A 13,842-nucleotide genomic window follows, 5' to 3' on the forward strand; every position below is an offset into this window, starting at 1 on the left:
TTATACAACAGGACTTCAAAAGTCTTTCAACTGGAATTTTATATTCTCTCCAGAGCTGTAATTCCGGGAGAAAATTCTAGGATAATATGGTAGGCCCTCTGGAAAGTAAGCACTTTTACAGAAGGAAAGCTTTGGACTCAGGCTATATGATTTTCAGGACAGGCATTTCAAAGATGCTCAAATGATGAAATATAACAAGTTTTTATCTGCAACTGCAGTGCCTAAGTTATTCCACTGTCGAACCTGAAGTAACTAGTGTAGACTTGGGGAGTGTGGTTCAAGACTTTATTTGTGTTACTTTTTCAAAACTACATTCCTTTCAAGGTACAAAAAGAATGTAAAAAAGGAAATTTCACCACTTCCTGGCTTCGTTGTGGCCTCAGGAAACACAGTACACTGTCTCCATTAGACTAATTGTTGTGAATTGTGACTCTGGTGATAACAACGCTGTCTGGAATTTGTCTCATGCTTTGGCATTTATGTAGGTTTGCACCCAAGTTTGCATATTTCCTGTGAATATGTGTATCTAATGTTTGTCTAAGTTGGTTGAGACAGAGATACCCCTTATGTCTTAAGTAATTGAAGCAATATAAAATCCTTTAGGTTATGAAAATGGATATACATTGTCTGTGTATATATATATATATATATATATATATATATATACACACACACACACACAAACATACATATATATATATGAATGAAATGTTGAAAGTAAAAACACAACTCTGTGCCCAGAGATGCTCGGGTTAGGGGTTGAGAAGAGGGGCTTCCCCACTCGTTGGCCCATGCCCCTGATCTCCCAGACCTGTTCCCTGACTTGGAAAGGAGAGAGGGTGGCGGTGCCACACCGCTGCGACAAAGCCCTTAGCCCAGTGCCAGGCACATGGAGAGAACCCGGGAAACCTATGACTGTACCTTCTGTTCTTGCCTTTGAAACCCCTTCCATTTTTTTCTGATTTAATATATATTGTCATCTTTATGTCTTGTACTGTCTCGAATACATCATGTCTCAACCTCCTTTTTATATCCGCACCCCCAAACTCATCCTGAACCTCTTCCCGCTTTATCCTCCTGTCTCCTCTTTTTAATTAATAAGGACTGCCCGCCAGAGGTAGTATGGAAAGAGGTCAATACCACAAGGTCTGGAGTCACACTGGGATTAAGTCCTTCTCTGCCACTCATCCCCGTGTAACTTGGATGAGCTACTTAACGTCTCCTCATCTCAGTTTCTTCAGTGAGGAAGTATGCAGGATGGCAGTCTGGTTCACAGAATTGGGTAAATTCAGTGACACAAAGACACGTGAAGTGCCCACTCTGATCCCTGACACTTCCGTGCACACTCCCTGGTTGTAACTCTGAAGCTGGGAGTGGCGGGGTCGCCCTTAATTCCTTTCCTCTTACCTGGAAGTCACGAATGCCACGGATTCTACCTCAGCAGTCTCCCTCATCACTGTCTTTAGGGCAGGGTTTAAAACTTGGACCCACTACTCAAAGAGGCTCACAATCCCCTGGAAACATGGACACTTTTTGACATGTGAATTTTGCCTGAGGAAAGGGCATTTAGCCTTATCGTTGATTTTTGTACAGGTCAGTGACCCATAAAGTGTTGATAACCAATGGCAGACTCTTACCTCTCTCCTGGACTTAGTTGCCTATAACTGACATTCTTCCTTAGACTCTGTGCCTTGAATCTCTTTATGTGGTTGCCTACCCAACATTTTTTAATGTGTTACATCACCATCGTCTTACTCACACAGTTGTATTGACTCCCTGTTGCTGACGGCAGAGGTTCTCACCCCGACCACACACTGGAATTACCTGGGGAGCCTATTTAAAAATATTGATGTGCCATCCTAGATCAATTAATCGATACAACTACCAGGCATCAGTATGTTGTCATAAAGCTTCCCAGGAGACTTGACTGTGTAGCCTCAAAGCTACAGGATAATGAACTAACGCGTTAGCCTGGCACATAAGGCTCTCCGCAACCAGTAGTGCCAGTCTACTTTTTCAGCCTAATCTACCTCTTCTCCCATTCGTATCCCATTACTTGCCCTCTGGACACATTTTATTTTGCTATTTTCAGAACATGCTCTGTTGTTTCTTGCCTCTGAGCTCTTTCCTGTACTGATCACTCCGCCTAAAATATCTTTCACCCTTTCTCTGCCTGGTCATTTCCAGGGCAAAACCTTCCCTAAGCCCCAAAGAGAATTGCAACCTTGACTTCCCTACACACTTCTGTTACAAGCCTTACGTTGCATTGTAAGTATTTGTCTTCCACACAACTCTGAACTCCTAGAAGGTAGGACCTCGATTTATTTCATTTCTCTAGTGCTGGACACCAGGGTAAGAAACTCTGAGAGAAATGAATAAGTAAGTGAGAGTGAACAAGGAGCAGCCGACTCCCCAACTCAGGAAATCCATTGGAGGGAGGGTGGTGTATAAGTAAATACGGTATACTAGATACCATGAGGGCCACTCAGCCGAAGTTTTAGCCTCTGCTTTTTTGTGCTTTTGTAAAAAGGAAAGATCAAAGAACAGGGAGAAAAGCTAGGACCAGTTCTGAAACCACCTCCAAACATCCATGAGCATTTTCGGGCATGGTAGCGTGAGGTTGTGTTTGCCTCCTGAGGCTCCGAGAGGTTTTGGAAGACGGGGCATCAGCCCTGCCCTCGATGGCAGCTGTTTGTTTTGCCGGGTGGATTACCCTCACTTAGTTACTGATTTAAAGATACCCTTATATGGACAGTTCACCAGACTTATATGTTTCTAATTTTGGTCTCACCCCTGGCCTTTGTGTTTTAGCTGCTGCCTGGTCCTTCTCTTGGCTATTTTTAATACTTTTTTTTCTCAGTGTGCCTCAGAATTGTCTGACATATTCTGAAGAATCATAGCTTATCCATCCTGTTTCCTTGGTGTCCAGAATTAAGTTTAAGATGATTCTGAAAGAGATTACTTTAGTAAATGATCTCAGAGAGATTCTTTTAGGTATAGTTTGGGGTTATAGTAATTATTTTTCCTGTACACTGACACCCCTCCACACACACACACACACACACACACACACACACACACTCTTAGAAGAGAGCTTATGTAACACATGTACAGAAAGCGGTGAGTACTAGTCTGATGTCGTAATTGGGTGTACCTTGTGATAACGCTGTGTGTGAACAAGTGGAACACCTTTGTCTACCTGGATGCTTAATTTGTAATCTTGTATCTTACAAGCTTGAATAGTAAGGACAAGGCTTTTCTTACTCAAAATCAGGATGATAGTTGGAAATTCTTAATGTGCTATCTTTTTATGCTTTCATTTATCTTTTTTAAAAAGAGCTTTTTTTTAAGCCTTAGAGAAGTCTGGATGTATCAAGAGCTCTTTGTTGAAATGTGGTTTACAGGAAGGGATCTGTACTTGCAAAACTATTGGAACCATTTTTAGTCATTTTTAAGAGCACTTTAAAAAAACAGAGACTAGAATATGTCAACAGAAGGAAGACCCCTAACTCTTACAGTGGGAGCATTTGGGTCCAAAATGGAGAGTTTTCTGTTATTTCAGCCCGCAGTCACCCACAGGTACCTGGGACTGTCTGTCCTCTTCAGTTTGCGGACTGGGGCTAGCCTGTGTGTAAAGGGGCTGGTCTCCTGTTCCTGAGAATGGCCTCTTGGATTATTATAATTACTGAGCTATTTGAGTTCTTAGAGCTGAGTTGGTTTTTGTTTGTTTGTTTGTTTTTGCTTGTCTCTGCTACTTTGAAAATGAGCACTCATTGGAGCACTTTTTAAAATGAGCACTTGGTGCTTAAGAGATACAACCATGTACATTTATCAAGAGAATAGGCTAGCCCTGACTGGTGTGGCTCAGTGGGCTGGGCGTCATCCTGCAAACCAAAAGGTTGCTGGTTCAATTCCTGGTCAGGGTACATGAAATACATAAATAAAATCTTTTTTCTTAAGAGGGAATAGGCTATACTCTCCTCTGCCCCCTTCAAGAAACTAGCCATCTAACTGGATTCTTGTAGCCAAGTGGAATTTGGAATCCTTTTTTCATGTCTTTTCGTTTGAGGTTGATTTTGAATACTTACCTGGAAGTGACCGCTTCTAGGTTTATCTGACTGTGAGCAGACTATATCCATTTGCAGCAAAACTATAAAAAAATTAGAGAATAAATTCTTGATTTCCCAAGTTTCCTGGTGAATGGGTACCAGCTGTTGTGTTCTACCACACATTTGGGGCATCTGCCCTTCAGACAGGTCTTCCGGGTGCTCAGGGACTTGATAGAGGAACAGCGGGAGTCAGGAGAGTGTGTTTGAAATTATTAGAAGTGAAATGGGTTGCTCTGGGCTTTCCCTGTGTGACTCGGGGCCAAGTTCCCTGTCTGCCTGAAATAAGATAGAAGGGATCCCCAACCCAGAACCCCCAAAAGACTCTGTAACTAACTCTTACAGGTGATCCACCAGGAATTCCCTCTCACTATTATTTTGTATATTAAATACACATTTAAAAAACATCTTGCCAGGTACTGTTCCGATTGCTGTCTGTGCATGAACTCATTTTTGGTAGCTGGTGGGGTTGGGATTTGAATGAACCCAACATTATAGTTCTATTAAAATTCTCTCCTACAGCCTTCTTTTCCTCAGAAAGGCCAACTTTTCAGGTCAGAAGCAGGGTAACCCCTCCCCTAAACATGCTGAAAGTGTTCTTGAGATAGACGTGGTTGCCTGTGGAGCCCTGCGGATTGGAATAACAAGTCACTATTTGGTGATAAAATACCAAAGGATTTTGGAAGGTAGTTGTTGCCCGTTTCTTAACGGTTTTCCTACAGTTCGATGGAGTAGGCTGAGCAGTGGGCATTTGTGATTAGCAGTGTGGAGTGACTCGTTGGTTCACACTCTGTCCACCAGTGTGGACTAGGCAGTGGAGTTTGGTTTGTGATGGGTAAGATTTACTTCTGCAGTCTTTCTGAAAAAGAGGTTTTCAAATAGTGTAAGACTGCAGGAAAATTTTACTTATCTCAACATAGCAAAATACTTTCAAGTGCTTTTAGCAGTTTATTGGAGTTTGTTTGTTTTCTTAGTATCGCCTGTTAACTATCATAAATACTCTCATCTTCTAAATGGAGGGAACTCAGTTTAACATTTTGTTAATAGATTCAAGTAATAAAATTACATTTAAAAGTATTTTTAGTTTGGATATATAACTACTTGATGCCAAATTAGACTGGACTTAGTAAGATGTTTTTTAACCTACCTTTTGAATCACTGTGGCTTTAAAACTAATGGTTTTTTATCCTAAAATCTCAAATTGTATACATTTAAGGTTTCTTGTTTTAGATGAGCTTGAATACTAGTAAAGTACAGAAGTTCAGATTATACTTAATAAGCCTGTGCTCATTTTGGTTTCAAGGTGTATTTATTACCTGAGCCAGTAGCCACCTTTGTGGGAAGCTGGCAGCCATGCTGCGTCCGTAGGTTTCAAGCCTAGCATCTGGTATTAGCAAGTGCAGAATTGTTACTCCCGTTTCAAAGTAGAGGAGGTACAGTCTCTGTTCCTTTAACTGAGTGAAGGTTAACGTTGGAGCACATGAAAGCGGGTTTGACCCTTTTGCCCTAGTGTAATTCTCTGTGAAAGCCAAAGGGGAAAAAATTAAATATCTATTCAGCACCCACTACATACCAGGGTGTCCTTGGCGAGATAGCTGGATATAGCAGTGTCTGTGTTCATCTGTCTTTCTGAACATGCATAAACCTGAGTTTACCTAATTATTTAACAAAATGTTTACTTGTGAAGCACCAGGCACTGCTCTCATTTATATTTGAGTGACCTTATGAAGTATGCATATCATTATTCCCACTTTAAAGATGATGAAGCTGAGGCACAGAGTCATTGCCCAAGGTCAACAACTAAGTGATGAAGCTAGAATGTGAACCCAGGTTGTCTTGCTATAGATTCCATATCTGTACTCTGATTGGATATTTTGTAGCATAGACTTGGGTAAATTAAGGGATTTTATTAGTAGTCAAAACAGCTATTAATTGGTAGAACTGAAATCTGAATCCAAGCCATTCCCCACGTATGCATTATATTTTCTCTTTTTCTCTATATTTGTTTATGTTACTGGTTCTGTATAATGTTCCACTCCTTTTGCAGTTGAAAGCTCATTAGCATGCAAAGGCTCAATTCAAATGCCACCTCCTCCAAGATGCCTTTCTTGATTGATTTAACTGGAAACCTCTTCTTAGATTTCTACTGAAATGAATTTTTTCTCTTTGGAATGTTTGCTGACCATTCTCTCACATGATAGAAAGTTCATATACAGTTGGCTCTTTAACAACATGGAGGGCAAGGCCACCAACCCTCTGCATAGTAGAAAATGCACATACAACTTGAGTTAGTCCCAACCTTGGATAGAAAATACAGTACGCCATTACATCTCCTGTCAGAGTACAAGCCTGTTGAAGGCAAAATGGCCATTTATACCATTTTCTGCTATAGTCAACGGCAGTGTGCCATTCATACAATTTTGCAAACGCTTGGGAGTTTCATAATGGCAGGAAGCAACAGTTTAACAAATGCTGGTTAAATGGAAGACTATTAGGAATGTATGGCCAGGGTAAAATTTCCCACTAGAATTCTAAGATACTTTAAAAAACCAGCTCTGTTGAAATGAGTCTTAAAACAACCAAATTAACACTTTCATAGTCCCGATATAAATTTTTATACAATTATGCTGAATTAGCTATTTCTTGAAGTCTTAAAAAGGACTGTCTTGAAGTTTGCTACCGTGTGTGTCTTTCTTTTTAGCTTATAAGAAAATGAGTGCTGAAGAAAAAATGGTTTATTCTTTGAGTTAGGTTTCCCTGTTCATGTGTATATACGTTGGTACTGTTAATCCATTTCGGAAGTATTGACCGACTGCATAGCTGAGAACCACTCCAGTGCAATCACTCTTAAGGCAAGGATGGAGAGGCCACTTCCTTAGCGTATGTAGTTGTAGCACTGAATATAGGATGAAATAACTAGAACACTTATTATTTTAGGAACTTCTTAATCAGCATATCCATTTTAGTTTGATTAACATAATAGGTAATATGATGATAAAGTAAATATAGTCACCGGAATTGTAATTTTTTTAATAGAATTGTGAATTTTAAGAGTAAGATTAGTCTTTGAAGTTTTCATTTGGAAGTAAAGGAATGAAATACTAATAGACTTTTCAAAGATTGGATATTAGTGAGCTTTTGCTGCATAACTAACCCCCCAGTACTTAGAAAAACAAACATTTATCTGGTTTCACAATTTTATAGGTCACCGAGGGGGTTCTTCTGGTTTGAGCTAGCCTGGCTGATTGCTGTGGTTAGCTGGCGCCGTGGCTGGGGCCGCGTGGTCTGGGCTGGCCTCCCTCATGTCAGGCAGTCTTCTCTTGGGCTGGCGAAGGGGTCTCAGCAGCAGACAATGCATCTCTGCTCCATGTGGTCTTCTCATCCTCGGTAGGCTAGCCAAGGCTGATTCATGCTGAGGTCTCAAGGTTCCAAAGTGCAACAGGAGAAGGCAAGCCCCAGTGGGCCTGCATTTTTCAAATCTTTGGGTTGTATGTGCTGTTGTCCTGCTGGCCGACCCAGTCAGGGTAGGAGAGGACTGCCCAGGGGTGTGGATGCAGGGAAGCGGAACAGAGGGCAGTTATCACTGCACAGTCTACCAAGGTGTAGAATCTGTGCATATGTTTAGTCAGTGTCCCTGAATTCGGACTCAACCTTAGACTGGCAGCAGGAGGTGATAAAATAGAGAAAGATTCATCAGGCTGTCAGAGCTACAGAGGTTTCAAAGAGACAGTTTATATAGACCCTCAATTTCTCTGAAATACTTGAGCATTTGAACCCCCTTTCTGGTTTTATTTTTTGAGGCTTTGAGTTATGAATATAAAAGCAGGGAACTTTAATCCTCACTCAGCAAATATCCCAATTGGTCCTCAGCAAGGACTATATTGATGGTTGAAGGGGTATGAGCGTAACAGCCATGGCTGTTCATTACAGGCCGAAATGACAGGTTCTTGGATATAGTGAGTTAAACGAAATGTATTATTAAAACTAATTTCGCCTGTTTGTTTTTTGCTTTTTTAATGCAACTACTAGAAAATTTAAAATTATATATGTAGCTGTTCTAGAGGGTCTATGTCTAGGTTAATTCATTCACTCAAGTTTATAAAAACAGTGTGTCTCTTTTTGTTTTAGTTTCATGGATCCGTCAGGCTAGGGATCCCATGGAGCATCACCCTCCAATGGCCCAGTGCTCCCGTCCCTGCTCCCCTACCACAAGTTCTTGAGAACCAGTGGGAAGAACTTATCTTGCTTTTAATGGTGCACATAGATTTCCCCTACTGTGATAACCATGCCTGGAACAAAAGTACAGTTGACTCAAGTTATTTTCACTAATGAAAAGGAAGCAGCAGGGTGACTAATGTCAATTGGAGGATGCACTATTTTCTTTGGAATGCTTTGGCGCTTGCATCTTGGAACAGGTGTGGCCAGTGTTGAAAGAAGCAGCGGAGTCATTCTCAGCATGAACACGTGGGGGACTGGAAAAGTGCCCGCCTGCCCTGCCTTCGCTGTGCTTGGTGTAGGGCCTCTCACACTGTTCTCTCTGAGGACAAGTCTGATGTAGGAATGAAGTTGGTGTTTTTGGGTTTTTTTTCTGGTTTGGGGAAGAAATAATGTTTCGACTTAGTCTTCTACTGAGCTATGATGTAATAGGATAAGGGTAATCCTGTCTGAAATAGCTTCACAGCATCCTCTTTTGGCTTTCAGAATCCCAGACTGTTTTCTGTGGATCACTGAGAATTAATTATATTAACCAGAGGTTAGCCATATATGATAAGTGCCAGTTTTTTGCCAGAGTGGGAAATGCCCACCTCTGGTGACTTGGAGTTGGGGTGGTGGTAGGTGCCCCCGCTACCACCCAGTGAGTGGTAGGTGCTGGCTATAGCTGCCTAAGGTTGGGCAGTAGGGTTGGAATCCCAGAGTAGCAGCTAGCAGTTTTTGTAAATAGACAGGAGGGGGGCTGTGCTGGTGGTTACCAGCTTGTGCCATTGAAAACCACTTCGTTTGCCTCCCTGGGTTTGTGTGCCTCAGTGCTTCTCAAAGACACGGTCATGTCCACGTCATGGGACACCTGCCTGTGGTAGCGAGTTAAGGAGGGAGCCCCTGGGGCTCAGACCCGGAATTTGGGAGTCAAGTAGAATAAATCTTTTGAAGCCTAAAGTGACATGACATTTTAAAATTGGGAAAATGAACAGTTCTGAAAGGATGTGTAGGATTATAGCTAAATGATTAATATGGAAGACATATCAAAGAGAGCATAGGAGGGGGTTGGAATCCTGTGTTGGTTTAGCAAGAAGCCTTGTACAAGTCATTGATTGAATTTCCCCATTTACCCATCTGTTTGGTTTTTTTTTTAAGGGAAAATGACATTTCCCAGAGCTGTTTGGAGAGTTGGTTGATAGTTCTAACACAGTTCTAATGTTTTCCGTGAAGTGTCCAGGAAGGAGGAGCCAAGTATGTCATCAGAACTTAAACGTTTAGAACAAACTAGCCTGAGCTGCCTTGAGTAGATATTAAGCAGTTCTGTGTCTTTGGTATAAGTTGTACTTAGTAAAGGAGTTTCTACTCTTTAAAGAAAGTTCCATGTCACTTCTAATTTTCTTTTCAACATCAGCTGTATACTTGAGGTCTTTAGCTGTTAACTTGAGATTCAGCATGCTTTGTAGGTAGATGGTCAGACACCTTTAGGGACAATTAACTAGTTAAGCCAGGCAGGCAGTTCAATACACTTCAGAATGCTAAGATGCCTTTTGCAAATATTTGAGATGTTTGTTCTCAGTTGTAATTTATTAGTGAACCTGCGTCCTCCTAGCAACTCCTTGGGAGGTACAGGAGACAAAGCCAAAGAAGCAAGTAAATGAAACTAGTTCATTAGATAGCAGGGAAAAAGAGCTTCCATTCAAGGCGACGTGTTGATGGGCTTATTGGGATGCGTATTTGATGCCCATTGAATCGCACACAGCACCACATCTAGCTGCGCTGTTTAAGTAAGTAATCTGGCTGAATGTGCCTTCACTGGGCTTTCACTTGTGAGGAACACACAGCACTGCCACCTTGTTGCTGAAGTTCTGTCTGGTTTGAATGTGCTTAAAAAGTCAAGTGAGTGCCTGTTGTGAACAAGAGCTTACTTTTTCTCTTTGTCAGTACTTGCAAAAGCAACTTAAAAGAAGTTAGTGTCATGGGACTGAATTCCATAATTAGCATAATCATGATGCTGCGTATTGTTCCCCAGAGCACGCCCCTTGGCCAAATTTCCCATCCAGAGGACACCAATGTCGTCCTAGTGAATAAATCCCAACACACACGATGCAAATCAGCGAGTTCCTGCCTGCCGCTGGGGTGCAGTTAATTTTAGCCAGGGTTTGTTCTGTGAGTTGTAAAACTGTTTACCCATGTAGAAGTTACTAGGCTGAAATGTGACTTCTCCTAACGTGATAGGATATCTATTTTAGACTTCAGAGTGTGTTCTTGATCTGGAGAGCAGTCTTCGGAAGAATTGCGGCTCAGATTTCCTTTGAAAGTACCTTGTAAGTACTGGCTGAATTTTCAGATTTCTCTTTGTTCTTTTCTCCTTAAATCTTCTTAATGTTACTATTGTAGTCATTTTTTAATCTCTCGGGAAAACTGGAAACTTTGGGGCGAATACTTTGGAGGATTCTAAGAATGGTGACCAAAAGTTTTCCTTTAAATCTTTCACACTGAGGGAAACCTGCTTTATTCAGCTTTCCCGAGAGAAAGTATTTGATTCTTACTGTTTTTATCTCTGCAAGGCAATCTGTAGATTATCATTTATTTTATCTGTTAAAATATTCAGTTATGGAAATGGTTGTGTCATTGAGCTTTATTTTCCGTGGTAACATAACTCATATGTATGAGAAAACATCGGAAGAAATCTTGCTGTGTTAGATTTACCCTGAACTTACAGGCTCATGCTGGAGACATGATGGGAGTATCAAATGTGATTTTTGTGAAACGTATAGATGGACAGTTTTTATTTTTTTAAGGAGGGCTTTGTGCTTAATAATAGATCCATATATATGTAAGGAGAAGCACTTGAAAAAAAATAAAATACTTTTAGGAGGAAGGCTTTAGAAAGTAATGGAAAGCATCCTCTGGAAGTTTGAATTAGTTACCAAAACTAACCAAAGGCCATGAAGTTCTCTGATTTTAACTGCTCTTAACTTAGCAAGTCATTGCCAACTTAAATTTGGACTGAAGAAAAGCAGAGATTTTAATTTTGAATATTTTTAATGAAATCTGAATCACCTTGCTTAGTTTGAAGTGTTTCAATTCTGAGTACACTGACTTCATGCCAAATAACTTGCTTATTACAGAGAACCAGGCAGGAATCTTTTTATCAATTAATGTGTCAATTGTATGCCTTCCGGGAATATAGGTTTTAATGAGACATTTCTTATAGGCTGCGTAGTGAGGAGCCGCTCAACGGGCGTTCCCCGTCTCGTCATCGGGGCGCGCCCGGAGGGAGGCTTGCCCTCAAATGCCATTTTCCCGTTTTGAAAGCTTTATTTAAAGATTACTTTGTTATTATGTATTGTCCAATTTTAAATACGAATGACCTAAGGTGTCAACAATGAAAGGAAGTGTTTCAGTGGCACATTTAGTACGAAAAGAATGTACGAAGGAAAAATAGAACGGAGTTCTTGGACTATTTTTGGAAAGGAACTTTTTTTTACGCTTAAGTTTTTTACTGAGCAAAAGAGAAATTTGCAGTCCAGATTAACTGTAATTAGGACAGAAAAGTGTGTAATATCATCTTCAGCAGTAAAAAAAGGACCTTGTTCCAGTGTATGCTTCATAATATATACTTCTATCCAAAGAAAGTAACCATTCTTATTCTCCCTTTTAGTTGTTAAGACTCCATCAGAATCTCAATGGACTGCGTTTAAAGGTAGACTGTTAATTAAACAGCAAGTTGAGGTGTTTTAGCTACTAGGAAGCATGTGTTTTTGTAAGAGTTGCTAAAAAGGCTCGTAAACACTTTCAGAGTGTTTGTTTTGAAGATTTATGGGCTGTGAGAGAGTGATACAGGTGAATGAAAAAGGAGATCATTTTATTATGCAAGTACCCGTGTCGGAATTTCTCATGTTTGCTGGGGCTCTGATTCTCTTGGCTTCTCCTTGTCCTGCGTGCCTGATACAGTGACAGTGGTTATGGTGCCCTCATGAGTAGACTCTCTGTTGACTAGTTATGACCTTGGTCATGACAGATCACAATGAGCTCAACTCAGAGTCGCAAATGGGGGTCCAGATGCAGAGAAACACAGGCGGCTTTGTGGCCTAGAGAAATATGTCCAGGAGCCCGTGGCTGTGGCCATGCGCTGTGCACGCCGGCACCTTCCATCACCATCACCCTCACTGCTGTTAGCTCCGTGCCAGTCTGTCCTCCAGTCCCAGTTAAGCTGCTTTCACTCACTGGGGGCCTGCCCTGTCCTCCTAGTCTTCTGCCTCTTAAAATGGTCACAGACCCGGAGGCTCTGACGGAGTAGCTCCTGACTGCAGTGGAATTATTTTACTGTTACTTTTTTCCAAAGACAAGACTTCTGCTCTGAAGCTTGGAGCAATTTTTCAGGGAGGCAGAGAGCAGTCTTTTCTCTGGGTCTTCTTCATTGACATCAGGTTTTTAATAGGTAGCTTGTCTGCACAGCTATATGGAAACTTACCTTATCTAACAGATTCCCTTTGTTTTGGAGCCGAATGCAGATGCTCAGTGATCACATCTCTAGAAATGTTCTTTCAAAAGAAAATTTCATAGGAATCGACTTTGTTATATTGAGTTCCAACTGTTTTATCTAAAATGAAAGAATAATGAGCAAGAGGGGTGCCTTCAGCTTTGCCAGTTTTCCCTACAAGTAAATGGTGGTAGCATCTGCTCACGGCAGGAGTGCCGATCTCTCCTGGAAATACTGGGTCTGTTGTCATTATCTGGCACGTGGGAAGCACCCCCAGAGCACTTACAATGCACAAAGAAAGCAGAGTTCCTTTTCTCAAAGAACTCACATGCTAGAATTCAGCAGTACACAAAGGCCGGGCCCTTGACATACGCACTGAGTGGTCTGGCAGAGAAGGAATCTGGGAGTGAAGAAGAGAACAAGACGGTGCAGGGAGAGCTAGCATGTGGGCTAGCTCTCGTTTCACCTGGGCCTTTGCCCAGTAGTATCGGGACAGGCTGCCCTGCCACCTGGGGTGCTGCCCTGCCCGCCCATCTTCCTTCCAGCAGCTGGGGAGGTGATGGAAGTGAGAAGACCGACTCCAGCCCTACCCACAACTCCCAGTTCTCCACCAGGGTGCCCTCACAAAGGGAAGGCAGCTCAGTAGTTCCGCCTACACCTGCTATTACGATGTGGAGGAAGTAAACTTGCGACCTTCCAAAGTCCAATAAACTTAAGAAATGCCCTTCTCCATATAACAATATTTGGATAGAAATCCAAATTTGGGTTCCAGACTTTCTCTCCCCTCCTGAATTGAGAGGCAGTAGAATCAGTGACTTTTTTCTGTACTGGTTTGAGGTGCTGAGCCAGCTGTTAAATTGGAGATGTGCTTTGATTATCAGAGAAGAAAGGCATTACGAAGGTCAGCTGAGCGTTGCTGCAGCTCATAAAGGACTCAGAAGAACCTGAATCAGAAGGGAGCCAATAGGGCAGGCTTGGGATGGGAGACTAATAAACAGGAGCGCACGTTGAGTGATCTGTGAGTCACTTTCCCCTTTGTCCTCAGCCTCAGCC

General features: G+C 41.7%; 1 protein-coding gene across 6 annotated transcripts in view; it reads left to right on the forward strand.

Annotated features, from left to right (window-relative positions):
* Positions 1-13,842, forward strand: part of SLC20A2 (solute carrier family 20 member 2) — a 102,579-nt gene that overhangs the window by 20,145 nt on the left and 68,592 nt on the right. The window contains exon 1 of one of the 6 annotated variants that reach the window (XM_053660039.1): positions 10,263-10,627. The exons of 4 other annotated variants lie outside the window; for them this stretch is intronic. The gene's annotated coding sequence lies outside the window, so the exon portion shown is untranslated. Of the gene's footprint in view, positions 1-10,262; positions 10,628-13,842 lie in introns of those variants that run through there. One more of the 6 variants, XM_053660044.1, reaches the window with a different exon arrangement.

The sequence above is a fragment of the Artibeus jamaicensis genome, unplaced genomic scaffold (assembly GCF_021234435.1).
Source record: "Artibeus jamaicensis isolate MK-2021 breed Jamaican fruit bat unplaced genomic scaffold, CSHL_Jam_final scaffold_833, whole genome shotgun sequence".
NCBI lineage: Eukaryota > Metazoa > Chordata > Mammalia > Chiroptera > Phyllostomidae > Artibeus > Artibeus jamaicensis.